The sequence below is a fragment of the Lathyrus oleraceus genome, chromosome 4, assembly GCF_024323335.1.
Source record: "Lathyrus oleraceus cultivar Zhongwan6 chromosome 4, CAAS_Psat_ZW6_1.0, whole genome shotgun sequence".
In the NCBI taxonomy this organism is placed as follows: Eukaryota; Viridiplantae; Streptophyta; class Magnoliopsida; order Fabales; family Fabaceae; genus Lathyrus; species Lathyrus oleraceus.
The window spans coordinates 171,694,408-171,712,226 of record NC_066582.1 but is presented as its reverse complement, the minus strand read 5'-3'; positions in this window follow the sequence as shown (position 1 = coordinate 171,712,226).

Below are 17,819 nucleotides of genomic sequence, written 5' to 3'. Positions count from 1 at the left end.
AACGGTTCATCACAATCTTTAGCTTTCAAGTACGTAACATCTTCATCAGGGAAGTCAAACCTGATGGATTAATAATCACCGATCGGCTGGTGGGCCAAATGATCTACAAGAATACTTCCTTTAATGGCTTTCTAAGTATGATACTCAATATCACATTTAGGCAATATCATATGTGTAGCACCTCAAATTTGCACCTCCCATTTTGTATATTCATTTTCATTTTTAGGTCATTAGCATTGCATTGTCCACTGCATAGCATTGCATTGTCCATTGCCTAGTGCAAGTCATCAGTCAAGACTGGTCAGGAGATCCAGTTGTGCAAGAAAGCAAGTGCATTTCCTATGGAAGAAAAGCCCTAGGGTTGGTTCATTGTGTTCATATGACCTAGGGATCATGTTGAAGTGGTTTGACCAAAGATTGGAGGCTCAGAGATCATCAGTCAAGATGCAATTCATCTGAAACCCTAGAAAGTCAACCAAAGTCAACAGTCAATTCAAGCATGGATTTGAAGGTGGGAGATGGTTAGAGAGACCTCATTCATGTCCATAAAATCTCATTTGACTTTTCAAACATCAACAATGAAGAATTTGAGGTCAGATGAAAAGTTTCCCAAAAATAGTAAGTGACCTGTAATTGGAACTTGCCAAAAATGGAAAGGTTTTCTCCTCAAGATTACATCATCAAGAAATCTTCAAATGAAATTTTGTCCAACATGAAAGTTGAAGATCTTGCTCTCACATTTCCAAAACGTCCAAGAACATGAATTTCTCATGTATGGTTGAGAAGATATGGATTAATCATTGCCAAGTCAATTTGAACTTCACAAGTGCATAACTTTTAAACCATAAGGCCAAATGGAGTGGTTCTTTTTGCAACATTTCTCTCTTGACATGTACTATCCAATTCATGCATCATATTCCATGAATTTTGATCACAAAAAATATTGGACTTTTCATTTGAATTTTGGAGGGAAAATCCAAATTTGAAAATTATGCATTGTTTTCACTTCCCACCAATTGCATTTGCTTCAAAACAGATTTTTGAATGATTTCCAAGCCAAACTCGGGTACTGTAGCATTGCTTCACATACATGAGGGTGAATTGGACAATTTGCATAACACTTGGTTCTAGCTAATTCCAATTGCATTGCCTAATTGTGATTAAGAGTTTCATTAGTAAAACATATATATAGCATAATCATAACAGAAATTGGATTAACACATCAAAATTCTCAGATCTAGATCCATTTGCACAATTTTCTTCATTTGGGTCTCTCACTTTTTCATCCAAATTCTTCATAAACATTGCTTTGTTCTTGATTAATCCTTCATCCATAAGCATAATTGGACACTTTGGAAGCAAGATCTATCCATTTTCGAGCTGATTTGAAGACTGTTGCAAGTTACCTCCATCAATGGCAATTGAATTTTCTGGCCAAATCGTGCAAGGTTGATCATCAAGCATTCATCCAAATCATCATACAAGAGCCGAGGAAGCACTGTTTGGACTTCTCAAGGCCTGAAAGCTACAATTCCAGTTCTGCATTCTCTTGAAGGTCAGAATTCGACTTTCTTAATTCATGAAATTGATAGATGCATGTTGTAGATCTTTCATTGGTGAATAATTTGAGCTTTAAATCCATGAAATCCATGCAGAAATGAATTAGTTATGTTGATTTTAAGTTTGGCATGTGAATGTTCTTGCGTTCGAATCTTTTGATATAGTGTGAATTAGCACAATCCAAGCCTTGATCCATGTTGTATGATGAAAGACGAGTCCATTGATGTAATTGTTTTTGAATTCTGGCACTTTTGTTCTTGAGGCTCAAGAACACGATGAACATGTTGAAGATCCTAGGGTTTCTGTTTCCAGGCATGGTTTGATCTTCATAGCGTGTGTTTTGCATGAGATTCGTGTTATTTAGCCATGTAGTGGTCCACGTGTAGACAGCGTGGCGTGTTGATTGGTCCAAAATGATTTGCATTGCCACGGAGCTTTAATGAAACGCAGAGTTTCATGGTAAAGGCGCCTCAATTTGAATTTTGACGCGCTTCGATTCCAGCTGATGGACATTTCCATATTGCTTTGTATTATTTTCCCTTGTTCACCATGCCATTCATGTACATGCTTTCATGTGTTTTTTTAATTATTCATTCATTTCAAAAATTCATAACTCAATGATGGATGATCCAAATGACCTGGGATTTTTTGCATGTGGTTCCTCATGATGTCTAGTATTTTATGACTATTTTTCCAGAATTTGTGCACGGTTGGAATTTGATTTTGCCTTGGGATTGTTCACATGTGTGCTATCTTGTACCTTGCTTGCCATTTGCTTCATGAAATGATGAGATTTTATCCAATGCTCTTGAAACTTTGCATGCTTAAAGTAGACATCCTAATTGACATTTTGGTGTAGAGTTTATATTTTTATCATTTCTGGTTGTTGAAATATGATCTGTTTAATGTAGGTGAGACAATGTGTTTCACACCATTGCTTGCTCAACTTGTGGATTTTCTTTGCCATGTCAAATAAATGCCAAATGATGTGATTTTTTGCATGATGTTTCTTCTGGGTGTTAGGATTGATCATGAATGTTTGTGGAATTTTTAGATTCATTTCTGATTTGTTTGGAATTTTCCTTTCTGGCTTGTCATTTGTGGTCTTTTGAATAGTCATGAACTTCAATGATTTGTGAAATGCTTGATGTTTATCATATGAACTTGAAATTTTGTACATTGATTCTAGGCACTTTGAAGTTTATTGTGGCTTTGATTGGATGTCTTTATCATGTTTGGATTCTGTTTTAGGCTTGTGTGAAGTTGATGTACCAGTTGTGGTCCTATTTGAGCTTGTTTGTGCTTACCATGACTTGATGAATTTATTTGCCATGCTTAGACTTGTCCAAATGCCTTGATTTTTGGTATGATGAGCATATGATGTGTTATATTTAGCCATGATTTGTCTGGAGATTTATTGAACCATTTTGGAATTAATGTGGATTTGTTCATTCTGTTGCTTCAATGAGCTTTGAACTTGCATGCCTTGCCTTCAATGACTTGTGAAATGAAATTGGTTGATGCTATGGACATGAGACCTTTTGGATGATGTTCTTATTGGATTGAGCTTGATTCAGGTCAATTTTCATGTTCTGTTTTGGATTATTTCTCCCCCTTTGACCCTAGGCCTTGTCCTAGTGGTTGGTGCTTATGTTTGAGCTTTGTTTTCAGGATAAGAAGCATATGGCCTTGAGGAGATTGATTCACATTGCTTAAAGTTGGTTGATTGTTGAATGTTGACTAATATTGACTTGTTTTGTAGGTGGCTTTTAGCTCCTTTGAGTTGAGCTTGTGCCTTGCACCTTGTTGCTTTGTTCGTTTGATTATTGTTGACTGTTGACTGTTGACTATTTTGTGTAACTTTTTGAGTTGTGTACTGACTGAGTTAGATTGTTTTCAGGTACATTAGTTGCTTAAGTTCTTTTGAACTTGCTTTTGCTGCTTGCTTGGTTGCTTAACCACTAGAGGTATAATTCACTGACTTCATGTAGTCTGGAAGACCTGTCCTGTTACTTGGGCAGGCACCTTCTGAAGTATTCCTTAATAGGCAATGCTTGTGTTTGTTTATCTTTGTGCCAAGCAGGAAAAGACCTTTGATAAGGCAATTGGCAGATAAAAGAGATGTGTAGTCCATCTCCTGATAGTCAGTGTGTCATCCCTTTGCTCACATTACATGTTGATGCATTGTGGATATTAACCCAAGATCCTTGTTGAGTCAGTCATGTGGATAAAAGAGTTCCTGCTTTCTGAACTCCCACACCTTCTATTTGAGTCAAGCTCTCCCAGGCCAGGGATAAGAGCTGTGAAGTCTCATCTTCACTTCCCATTTCATCTGCTTCACCCTAACTCTCAATGTTAGGGTTAAGAGCTAACATCATCCGATTCCAGTTGGCTTGTGTTTCACAACCTAACCTTGTGTGAGCCCACTTTGTTTGTATATAGTGTGTGCTATTTGTGTGATTGATTTCTTTGCTTGTGCTGCTTAGGTTTAGCTTGCTTCCTGTGCAAGTTAGATAGAACCCTTGACCTAGGACCATGGTGAATTTGCATGATAACTATTAGGCTCGAGTTAGTCTCCCTTCTAGTATGTCATTTCCCAGTCTCTGGTTAGGCTAGTCCGTTGTCCCTGCGTAGGGGAACTACGTCGCCCTGATCCTCATACCAGATGAGGTACGTAGGCAGGAGATGAGCTGATCTCTCCGGGCGCCCTTTTTGTTTTGTCTTGTGTGGGTGTGTTTGGTTCGGAGTCTGATGTAAGTCCAGCGATTTGCATTCGGTTTCCATGTTTGCCTGTTTGTGTGGAGTCTGACATAAGTCCAGCGATTGGCAGTCGGTTTCCCGTGTGGTTTCTTTTGGCGTGCGTTAGCCGAGCTACGAGTGCTCTGATTCTTCTTTAGTCCAAGAAGATAGGTATGCATAGGATGCGACATCCTAGCGAGCACGTTTTCCCCTGTCCCGAACTACGTCGACTCTGATGTCTGTGCTTGACAGACTACGTAGGCCCAGGATGCGATATCCTGCCGAGTTAGTTTCTTTTGTTTTCTGTGTCTCTTTTCAGCCAGTGTTTGATGTGTTTGTGAGCAGCTTTTAGCAACCTTTATCCTTCCTTTTGTGCGTGGATCCCGTCGAGTACGACGGATGCGTAGGGGTGCTAATACCTTCCCTTCGTATAACCGACTCCCGATCCCATCTCTCTTTGGTCGCGAGACCATGTCTTTTCCAGGTTTACTTCGAGCGTTTCCTTTCCCTCCTTTGGGATAAATAACGCACGGTGGCGGCTCTGTTGTTTTCGTTTCCCGCCGGTTTTTCGCGTAATGCGACAGCTGGCGACTCTGCTGGGGATATCAGTGAAGTTGACCTCTTGCTGGTCCATCTTCCCTAAGCGAGTCTCTCCTAGCGCTCTCTAGGTTAGGGTCTGGTTGCTGTTTGCTGTTATTTATTGCATTCATTTTATTTACTGTTTGCATTTATGTTTGCATTTATGTTTGCATTCATTCATATTCATCTGTGTTGGCTGTGCTGTGTTGTCTCTCTGTTGGGGTGGGAGTTACTTGAGGTAAAAGGCCCAATACCCAAGCTATGAGTGAAATCTAGGAAACCTAGGAATAGAGTGATTCATGGGAAGCGGGTGGTATGCGCCACTTAGCGGAACATTGATATCACGAGCAGTTCAGACCCTGATGGGATATTATCGTTACATACTTCGGGTGTGTATATGATGATATTCTGTGAAAGGTTATTTATACTGTGTTTCTCTCGACCTTTACCCTGGCCTAGATGACACCCGTGAGTGGGGAGGGAATGATCATTATTACAGATACAGTTGGTGACTTGTCGGTGACTTGTTGGTGAATTGTGGTCCTGTTGGTGACTCTTGGTTCTTCAGATGACAGTTTCTCAGATGACTTTGGGTTTCAGATGAATTGTGGTTCCAAGTTCAAGCCGAAGCTTCGATCCTGTGTTCCGAAATGCACAGCCTGCCAGTCTTTTCTGCATCATTTGCATCATAGCATGTTTATTTTCAACAGATACGCAAAAAAAAAAAAAAAAAAAAGCTAATCTCTGCATGCATATTGTAACACCCTTCTAAATACCCCAAATTATTATAATTAAAATACACATATATGCATCAGAGTAATTATGCCCCGAAGGGTGTCACACAATCATTTCACTACATTCATCAAATATCCTGTCATGCTCATTTATTTAAATCAAAATAAGGTCTTTTGCATAATTCGCAGCGGAATCAAATTCAACATCAATGTAAAACATGTAACACAATACATGTAAATCATCCAACAACCAATATCAATTAATTAAAACATTCCCTCCCGATGTTACATCTATCAGAGCATGACCCACAAGAAACTACTCTAGACTCCAAGCATAAGCTTCTACTCAACTTATTTCTCGTTACCTGAAAAATAGGCGTAAGGGTGAGTTCCTCAATCAATATAATAAGCATTATAGAACAACATGTAATGCCAAGTAATTAACACATTAATTCACCCTAATTAGACTACGCATTCAGCAACAGTAATATCCATTCAAACATCATACTCAACAGTACAATCTCCATCATATTCAATCATTAACAACACAACACACAACACACATATGATACTGGAATACATCCATTCATATCATATGCCATACATTCATTATGCGATGAGACTCTATGCATGCGGTACCGACTATTTGTGAACATATAGTTCAACCTCACCGTCCAAATCCAGGCACGGCTACCAAGCTCACTAGTCCCACTCATTTGAGACATAGTGACTCACTCACTAATTCCTCACCATGGGAATTAGCTACCACCCCAAATGGGCCATGAAATGCACGCTAATCACCTAGCATGCAAACATCAACAACAGCAATCAAATGATATACTCACTAATTCCTCACCATGGGAATTAGCTACCACCCCAAATGGGCCACAACATGCATGCTAATCACCTAGCAATGCAACATCAACAATAATCAAGAATAGACACATGCTCACACTCTAAGCCATAATACAGTCTATTCACAAACGTATACATTCACATCATCATGTATACCATCACACATTATCAACATAATTAATCACAAAAGCACATCATATCATGCCACATAATCAACCACAGTATTAGCCCGCTCTACTAATACCTATACCACTCAAAACAACGGGAAACGATCCCTACAACATCATATCTCAGCTAAGTACATCACTCAGCCTAAACAACCAAAAACTGCACAACAACAGTTCAGGAAAATCCCAACTCTGCCCATACGCGTACTGCCCATGCCATACGCGTATTGCCCAAACCTGGCCAACTCCATACGCGTAATGCCTACTCTCTTACGCGTATTGCGCATTTCCTCGCCCAACTCATACGCGTACCACCTATCCCATACGCGTACGCTACGCGTAACAACTTCCCATTACGCGTACCAACAGAGACCAATTCACGTTCAAAATGCCATCTTTTCCACCCATACGCGTAAGGCTTCCCCCCATACGCGTACCAACATCTCATACGCGTATTGCCTAGTGCCATACGCGTATGACCAGAGACCAGAGCTCTCAGATCTGCAATGGCTTTCTCTGCTACGAGACCTATCCAATTCAACCTTCTACAGTCCAAATTTCACACACAATTCATTCATATCATCTAACACGAATCATACACTTTCGATTTCACAAATTTCTAACCTTTCTACCTCTAATTCCTACGAATTTCGTCAATTATAATCCAAATTTTCGTTCATCTCAAAAGTTCACAAATTCAACATATATCATCCAATCAGAGGTAAAACAATGGTCTATTACTACCCAGTACATATCATCCCATAATACCCGTTAATCGATGATAAACCCCCCTTACCTGAGTTAATCCGGCAACCTCTGAGCTTCAAGCTTCTCCTTCCTTCAACCTTCGTTCTCTGGTTCTCTTTTTGCCCTTTCTGCCTCTTTTCCCTTTTCACGTGAAAACCTTTTTCCAAAAATTGGGACTTTTTATTATTCCAACTTATATACTCCAATAATATTATTCCACTAAATAATTATCCCAATAATTATTATTCCAAAATAATAATAATAATAATTCAAATATTCTAATTAAATTAATAAACATATTATTAATTTAATTTAAATAAATACATATTATTATCGGGGTGTTACAACTCTCCCCCACTAAAAGAGTTTTCGTCCTCGAAAACATACCTCAAGCGAACAACTCCGGATAAGACTCCTTCATCTTACTCTCCAGTTCCCAAGTCACATTGCCACCTGCTGGTCCTCCCCAAGTTACCTTCACTAAGGCAATCTCTTTACCCCGCAACTGCTTCAACTCTCGATCCTCGATCCTCATAGGTGATGTTTCAACAGTCAGGTTATCTCTCACCTGTACATCATCTACTTGGACTACATGTGACGGATCATGAATGTACCTCCTCAACTGAGACACATGAAAAACATCATGCAAATTCGCAAGCGACGGCGGTAAGGCGATGCGATAGGCTACCTCTCCTATCTTCTCCAAAATCTGATAAGGACCAATAAATCGAGGTGTCAACTTCTTCGACTTCAAAGCTCGACCAACACCGGTTATCGGAGTAACACGAAGAAACACATGGTCTCCCTCTTGAAACTCAAGTGACTTCCTCCTCTTATCATGATAACTCTTCTGACGACTCTGAGCAATTCTCATCTTCTCCTGAATCATCTTAATCTTTTTCGTAGTCTGTAGAACAATCTCCGGTCCAACCACAGCACTCTCACCGGACTCATACCAACATAAAGGCGTCCGACATCTCCTACCATACAAAGCTTCAAACGGTGCCATACCAATACTCGAATGAAAACTATTGTTGTAGGTGAACTCAATCAAAGGCAAATAACAATCCCAAGCACCTCCTTTTTCCAAAACACAAGCTCTCAAAAGATCTTCTAATGACTGAATCGTCCTCTCAGTCTGACCATCAGTCTGCGGATGATATGCAGAACTCAATCTCAGCTTAGTTCCCAAAGCTCTCTGCAAACCCTCCCAGAACTTCGATGTAAATCTAGGATCTCTGTCCGAAACAATACTCGACGGAATACCATGCAAACTTACAATCTTCTCAATATACAACTCGGCTAGCCTCTCTAACGGATAATCCATTCTGATCGGAATGAAATGAGCCGACTTTGTCAATCTGTCAACAATCACCCAAATAGCCTCAAAATTCTTACTTGTCCTCGGCAAACCAGAAACAAAATCCATACTGATACTATCCCACTTCCACTCTGGAATAGCCAACGGTTGCATTAGCCCAGACGGCTTCTGATGCTCAATCTTTGACTTCTGACAAGTCAAACAGGAATAAACAAAACTCGCAATTTCTCTTTTCATTCCCGGCCACCAAAATAATCTTTTCAAATCATGATACATTTTCGTAGCTCCAGGATGAATACTCAAACCACTACGATGTCCTTCTTCAAGAATACTCTTCTTAAGTCCTGTAACATCTGGAATACACACCCGATTACCAAATCTCAAAACACCATTCTCATCAACTCGGAATTCACCACCCTGACCTTGATTCACTAAAGTCAACTTATCAACTAAAAGTGCATCGGATTTCTGACCCTCTCTGATCTCATCCAAAATCCCACTTGTTAACTTCAACATTCCCAATTTAACACTATTGTGAGTACTCTCACACACCAAACTCAAGTCTCTAAACTGCTCAATTAAATCCAATTCCTTAACCATTAACATAGACATATGCAATGATTTCCGACTCAATGCATCAGCTACTACATTCGCTTTACCCGGATGATAATTCAAACCAAAATCATAATCCTTCAGAAACTCTAACCATCTCCTCTGTCTCATATTCAGCTCTTTCTGATCAAACAAATACTTTAAACTCTTATGGTCGCTGAAAACCTCAAATCTTGATCCATACAAATAATGCCTCCACAACTTCAGAACAAATACCACAGCTGCCAACTCTAAATCGTGTGTCGGATAGTTCCTCTCATGAACCCTTAGCTGTCTCGAAGCATAAGCTATAACCTGCTTATTCTGCATCAACACACCACCTAAACCCAACAATGAAGCATCACAATAAACCTCAAATAATTCCGACGAACTCGGTAATATCAGAATAGGAGCAGTAGTTAACCTTCTCTTTAACTCTTGGAAACCTTCTTCACACTTTGAGTCCCAAACAAATGCTTGCCCCTTTCTAGTCAACATTGTCAACGGTAACGCCAACTTGGAAAATCCCTCAATGAACTTCCTATAGTAACCAGCCAATCCAAGGAAACTTCGAATCTCGACAACAGACTTAGGAGCTTCCCACTTAGATACCGCTTCTATCTTAGAAGGATCAACAGCAACACCACCTCTTGAAATCACATGACCAAGAAAACTAACCTCTTCTAACCAAAATTCACATTTGGACAGTTTAGCAAATAACCTCTTTTCTCTTAGAACTTCTAAAACCACTCTCAAATGCTCAGCATGCTCTTCTTCAGATTTCGAATACACCAAAATGTCATCAATAAACACTACCACAAACTGATCTAGGTACGGATGGAAAATCCTATTCATATACTCCATAAACACTCCCGGCGCATTAGTCACACCAAAAGGCATTACAGAATACTCATAATGTCCATACCTTGTTCTGAAAGCAGTCTTCTGAATATCCTCAGTCTTCACACGTATCTGATGATACCCAGATCTCAAATCTATCTTGCTGAACACACTCGCACCAACCAATTGATCCATCAAATCATCAATCCTCGGTAAAGGATACCGATTCTTGATCGTCACTTTATTCAGTTGCCTGTAGTCCACACACAACCTCATAGTACCTTCTTTCTTCTTAACCAACAACACTGGTGCACCCCACGGTGACACACTCGGACGAATGAATTTCTTATCCAACAAATCTTCCAACTGACTCTTCAATTCAGCTAGCTCAACAGCAGACATACGATACGGAGCCATCGATATCGGTCTAGTACCAGGTACCAAATCAATCGAGAACTCAATTTCACGCTCTGGCGGTAATTCATTCACTTCTTCCGGAAACACATCAGGAAAATCACACACCACAGCTAGATCGCAAATCACCAGTTTATCTTTAGCCTCCAAAGTTGCTAACAGCATAAACAACTCCGCCCCATCTGCTACTTCTTCATTCACCTGCCTGGCCGATAGAAGCAAACTCTTTCCTTCCTCAATCTCAGGAAATATCATAGTCTTATCAAAACAGTTGATAGAAACCCGGTTAAACACCAACCAGTTCATACCCAAGATAACATCAATCTGCACTAGTGGAAGACACACAAGGTCTATCCCAAAGTCTCTACCGAAAATACTCAAGGGACAGCTTAAACAAACTGAAGTAGTAGTCACTGAACCCTTCGCAGGAGTATCAATCACCATACTCCCATGCATCTCAGATATTTCTAACTTAAGCTTCACAGCACAATCCAACGATATGAAAGAATGAGTAGCACCTGTGTCAATAATAGCTACAAGAGGAAAGCCATTAATATAACACGTACCTCGGATCAAACGATCATCTGCAGAAGTCTCAGAACCTGATAAAGCAAAAACCTTGCCTCCTGACTGATTCTCTTTCTTCGGCTTAGGACACTGTGGACTGATATGACCCAACTCTCCACAGTTAAAACAAGTCACAGTCTTCAACCGGCAATCTGCAGCTAAATGACCACCTTTTCCACATTTGTAACACTTCTTCTCATTACTGGTACACTCATGGATACGATGTCCAGCCTGACCACATCTGTAACACTTGGCAGGAGCACTAGAGTCTCCCCCACTAGGCCTCTTCATCCCACTCTGCCTCTGAAAACCTTTGCCAGCTGCATACGGTTTTCCACGATCCATCTGATTCTTGCCTCTCCTATCAACCCTCTGCTGATAACTCTCAGCTCTAGCCTTGGAATCCTGCTCAAAAATCCTGCAACAGTCAACCAAATCAGAAAACACTCTAATCCTCTGATATCCAATCGCTTGCTTGATCTCGGGACGCAACCCGTTCTCAAACTTCACACACTTGGAAAATTCCCCAGCAGCCTCAGCATAGGGAGTATAATACTTAGACAACTCTGTGAACTTAGCAGCATACTCCGTAACAGACCGGTTACCCTGCTTCAATTCCAAGAACTCTATCTCTTTCTTTCCTCTGACATCTTCGGGAAAATACTTCCTCAGAAATCTCTCTCTGAATACAGCCCAAGTAATCTCAGCATCTCCAGCAGCTTCCAACTCAGTGCGGGTAGCAACCCACCAATCATCAGCTTCTTCTGACAGCATATGTGTACCGAACCTGACCTTCTGGTTATCAGCACACTCAGTTACTCTGAAGATCCTCTCTATCTCCTTCAACCACTTCTGAGCACCATCTGGATCGTATGCTCCTTTGAACATTGGAGGATTGTTCTTCTGGAACTCACTCAACTGACGAGCAGCTCCCATTCCCACAACATTTGGATTCCCTCCAAGTACTCCAGCTAGCATACCCAGAGCCTCAGCAATTGCAGCATCATCTCTACCTCTTCCAGCCATCTCTATTCTGAAAACCCAACAAGCTAAAACAATAAGTACTGATAGGGTTACACAACACCTATCCCGTACAGGGGAAACAGAAAAATTACGACTCGACTCGACCGACTATGCTCTGATACCACTAATGTAACACCCTTCTAAATACCCCAAATTATTATAATTAAAATACACATATATGCATCAGAGTAATTATGCCCCGAAAGGTGTCACACAATCATTTCACTACATTCATCAAATATCCTGTCATGCTCATTTATTTAAATCAAAATAAGGTCTTTTGCATAATTCGCAGCGGAATCAAATTCAACATCAATGTAAAACATGTAACACTATACATGTAAATCATCCAACAACCAATATCAATTAATTAAAACATTCCCTCCCGATGTTACATCTATCAGAGCATGACCCACAAGAAACTACTCTAGACTCCAAGCATAAGCTTCTACTCAACTTATTTCTCGTTACCTGAAAAATAGGCGTAAGGGTGAGTTCCTCAATCAATATAATAAGCATTATAGAACAACATGTAATGCCAAGTAATTAACACATTAATTCACCCTAATTAGACTACGCATTCAGCAACAGTAATATCCATTCAAACATCATACTCAACAGTACAATCTCCATCATATTCAATCATTAACAACACAACACACAACACACATATGATACTGGAATACATCCATTCATATCATATGCCATACATTCATTATGCGATGAGACTCTATGCATGCGGTACCGACTATTTGTGAACATATAGTTCAACCTCACCGTCCAAATCCAGGCACGGCTACCAAGCTCACTAGTCCCACTCATTTGAGACATAGTGACTCACTCACTAATTCCTCACCATGGGAATTAGCTACCACCCCAAATGGGCCATGAAATGCACGCTAATCACCTAGCATGCAAACATCAACAACAGCAATCAAATGATATACTCACTAATTCCTCACCATGGGAATTAGCTACCACCCCAAATGGGCCACAACATGCATGTTAATCACCTAGCAATGCAACATCAACAATAATCAAGAATAGACACATGCTCACACTCTAAGCCATAATACAGTCTATTCACAAACGTATACATTCACATCATCATGTATACCATCACACATTATCAACATAATTAATCACAAAAGCACATCATATCATGCCACATAATCAACCACAGTATTAGCCCGCTCTACTAATACCTATACCACTCAAAACAACGGGAAACGATCCCTACAACATCATATCTCAGCTAAGTACATCACTCAGCCTAAACAACCAAAAACTGCACAACAACAGTTCAGGAAAATCCCAACTCTGCCCATACGCGTACTGCCCATGCCATACGCGTATTGCCCAAACCTGGCCAACTCCATACGCGTAATGCCTACTCTCTTACGCGTATTGCGCATTTCCTCGCCCAACTCATACGCGTACCACCTATCCCATACGCGTACGCTACGCGTAACAACTTCCCATTACGCGTACCAACAGAGACCAATTCACGTTCAAAATGCCATCTTTTCCACCCATACGCGTAAGGCTTCCCCCCATACGCGTACCAACATCTCATACGCGTATTGCCTAGTGCCATACGCGTATGACCAGAGACCAGAGCTCTCAGATCTGCAATGGCTTTCTCTGCTACGAGACCTATCCAATTCAACCTTCTACAGTCCAAATTTCACACACAATTCATTCATATCATCTAACACGAATCATACACTTTCGATTTCACAAATTTCTAACCTTTCTACCTCTAATTCCTACGAATTTCGTCAATTATAATCCAAATTTTCGTTCATCTCAAAAGTTCACAAATTCAACATATATCATCCAATCAGAGGTAAAACAATGGTCTATTACTACCCAGTACATATCATCCCATAATACCCGTTAATCGATGATAAACCCCCCTTACCTGAGTTAATCCGGCAACCTCTGAGCTCCAAGCTTCTCCTTCCTTCAACCTTCGTTCTCTGGTTCTCTTTTTTCCCTTTCTGCCTCTTTTCCCTTTTCACGTGAAAACCTTTTTCCAAAAATTGGGACTTTTTATTATTCCAACTTATATACTCCAATAATATTATTCCACTAAATAATTATCCCAATAATTATTATTCCAAAATAATAATAATAATAATTCAAATATTCTAATTAAATTAATAAACATATTATTAATTTAATTTAAATAAATACATATTATTATCGGGGTGTTACACATATCATTTCTCAGGTACATTCCAGAGTCTATTCACTGATAGAGATGGCAACAGTCCCGGAGTTGAAGCGGAAGACTTGTTCCTATAGCTTTCACCGTGAGCCTTTGACGTCTCTGATAGAGTTGAGTAACCTTGTGACCAGTGGTAATCAGAAGGGGTTTGTTGATCAGTATGGAGATATTCTGACACTGTTGAAGATGGTAGTTGATCCAGTGCCGTTGCAGACTCTTCTTCAGTTTTACGACCCAGAGCTTCGTTACTTCACTTTTCAGGATTATCAGTTGGCGCCTACTCTTGAGGAGTACTCCATTCTGTTGAATGTTCCGATCCGGTATCAGGTTCCTTTCTTAGACGTGCCTAAGGAGGTTGATTTCAGAATTGTTGCCAGAGCTCTTCATTTGGGTATCAAGGAAGTCAGTGATAATTGGAGGTCCAGTGGGGATGTCGTGGGTCTGCCTTTGAAGTTTCTGCTGAGGATTGCCAGAGAAGAAGCAAAGAAGGGGAATTGGGAAGCTTTTCATGCTCAGTTAGCTGTTATGATCTATGGGATTGTCTTGTTCCCGAGTATGCCCAACTTTGTGGACTATGCTGCAGTCATTATCTTCATTGGAGGAAATCCAGTTCCTACTCTGTTAGCTGACACTTATTATGCTATCCACAGTAGGCATGGTAAGGGTGGAGCTATCAGATGTTGCCTGCCACTTTTGCTCAGATGGTTCTTGTCTCTCCTGCCAGTCAGTGGACCTTTTGTGGATGCTCAGGGCACTCATAGGTGGACTCAGAGGGTTATGTCTCTTACTTCATATGATATCAGATGGCAGTCTTACCGGATGGATGTGCGTGATGTCATTATGAGTTGTGGAGAGTTCCGGAATGTGCCACTTGTAGGGACTAAGGGTTGCATCAGTTATAACCCGGTTCTTTATCTTCGCCAGTTGGGGTTCGTGATGAATGGAAGACCACTTGATGTTGAGATAGCTGAGAGTTATATTTTGAGAAGCGAAGAGACCCTGTTAGCTTGGAGCGAGTGGGAAGAGCTTGGAAGTCTATTGGTGTCCAAGATGGAGCTGTCTTAGGGAAGAAGTTTGCCATTGCTATGCCTGACTACACTGAGTGGGTCAAGAAGAGAGTGGAAACTTTGTTGTTGCCCTATGATAGGATGAATCCTTTGCAAGTACAACCACCTTTGATCCTTGCTGAGACCGTACCTGCTGAGCAGTACAAGCTAGCTCTGATGGAGAATCGCCGGTTGAAGGAGAAAGAGCAAGATGCCCAGATGGAGTTGTACCAAGCCAAAGCTGATAGGTTGAACCTGACTCATCAACTCAGAGACATCCAGACTGTAGATATGGGGGGAGGAAGGAGCAAGAAGAGATCTTATGAAGAGATGGAGAATTTGCTGAATGCAGAGCACCGAGAGTGTTTGAGATTGAAGAGAGTTGAAGCCAATTATCAGAAGAAGATCAGAGACATGGAGAAGCAACTCAGAGACAAAGATATTCAGTTGAAGAAGGAAGTCGACTTGAGACATGCATCAGAGAACCAACTTGGAAGAGAAGTTGTGAAGCTTAGAAGACTGTTGAAGGAGAAGCTCACTCCCTTGCCAGAATGTTCAGAGTGTGACCTGTTGATAGACCAGTGTCACTACTTGAAGACACTCATTCCTGGAAGTCGTTTGTCTTAGCTTGTATTTCTGATGTGTATATTGAGAATCACCCCCAGGCTTGTTGGGTGGGATTCATTGGTGTACTTTGATTTACTCTGGATCTTTGTTGACATTGTTGCATGATCCATGTTGCTCATATATATATGAGGTTGTTGGTTTCACTCTGTACTCATTGCTCTCATGTATGTTGTTTCTGTGCTCCTGTGTTGTTCTTGCTGCAGGTTGCCATCTTTTGAAGATGAATCAGGCTCTTTGAATGCCTGAGAAATGAACATCTCATGTGCATCATATGCATTAGCATCATACTCATATCATATTGCATAACAGGTTCTCTTGTTTGCGACTTCTCACTCTGGTTCCTGTGTCAGGCAGGATAGCTGATCAGAGACCGCATCGTTTTTCAACCAGACTCAATCAACAGAGAAGTATGGATCAAGTTCAGACAGAGTTGGCTGAGATGCAAGGGGTTGCGCAAGGTCAAGAAGAACTTCGAGCCCTGGTTTAGAGACAAGAGACCGTGATTCCGCAGTCCAACCGCGCGTCGCCGGTGGGCATCCCAGTTCATGAGAATGTTAATGATGTTGCTCCCGCCAATGACTATGCTATGGGCGATGAGTTAAGGGGGATCAGAATCAACGGACAGCCTCTTGCTGCAGAGACTGTCAATGTTGGAGCTACCCGGGCTCCAGTTCGTCATCCCGCTCCGATTGTTGATAGACAAGAGGACATGTTCACACTGCTGGGTGAAGATGATGAAGTTGTTGGAAGAGTTGAGGATAAGGATCGTAAGGTGGACGCCCTTGCTGAGAAGATAAGAGCCATGGAATGTCAGAATTCCTTGGGTTTCGATGTGACCAACATGGGGTTGGTGGAAGGGTTGAGGATTCCCTACAAATTCAAAGCACCCTCTTTCGACAAGTATAATGGTACTTCTTGCCCTCGCACCCATGTGCAGGCTTATTATCGGAAAATCTCTGCTTATACCGATGACGAAAAGATGTGGATGTATTTTTTCCAAGATAGCTTATCTGGGGCTTCCTTGGATTGGTACATGGAACTGAAGAGAGATTCTGTCCGATGCTGGAGGGATCTGGGTGAGGCCTTCTTGAGGCAATATAAACATAATATGGACATGGCGCCTAGCCGGACTCAGCTGCAGAGTCTTTGTCAGAAATCCGGAGAGAGCTTCAAGTAGTACGCCCAGAGGTGGCGTGAACTGGCTGCTAGAGTACAACCTGCTATGTTGGAGAGGGAATTAACTGACATGTTCATTGGTACTCTACAAGGTGTCTTCATGGACCGGATGGGAAGCTGCCCATTCGGTAGTTTTTCGGATGTGGTTATCTGTGGAGAGAGGACAGAGAGCTTGATCAAAGCTGGTAAAATTCAAGATGTTGGGTCCTCGTCCTCTAAGAAACCTTTTGCTGGGGCACCTCGCCGGAGAGAGGGTGAAGCCAGTGCTGTGCAGCATGGCAGAAGGGTTGTCAATAGAAATCAATACCGTCAGGTTGCTGCAGTGACAATTCCGGCACCTCAACAACGTCAACAACCGCAACAACAGAGAGTTCAACAACAAATGCCACAACAACAACAACAACAACAACAGCAACGTCTGTATCAGCCAAGGCAGAGGATGCCTGATAGACGTTTCGACCCATTGCCAATGACCTATGCTGAGTTACTGCCTGAGTTGCTCAGACTAGGGTTTGTTGAGTTGAGGACTATGGCGCCGTTGACAAAAATACCGCCTGGGTATGATGCCAACGTGCGTTGTGACTTTCACTCAGGTGCACC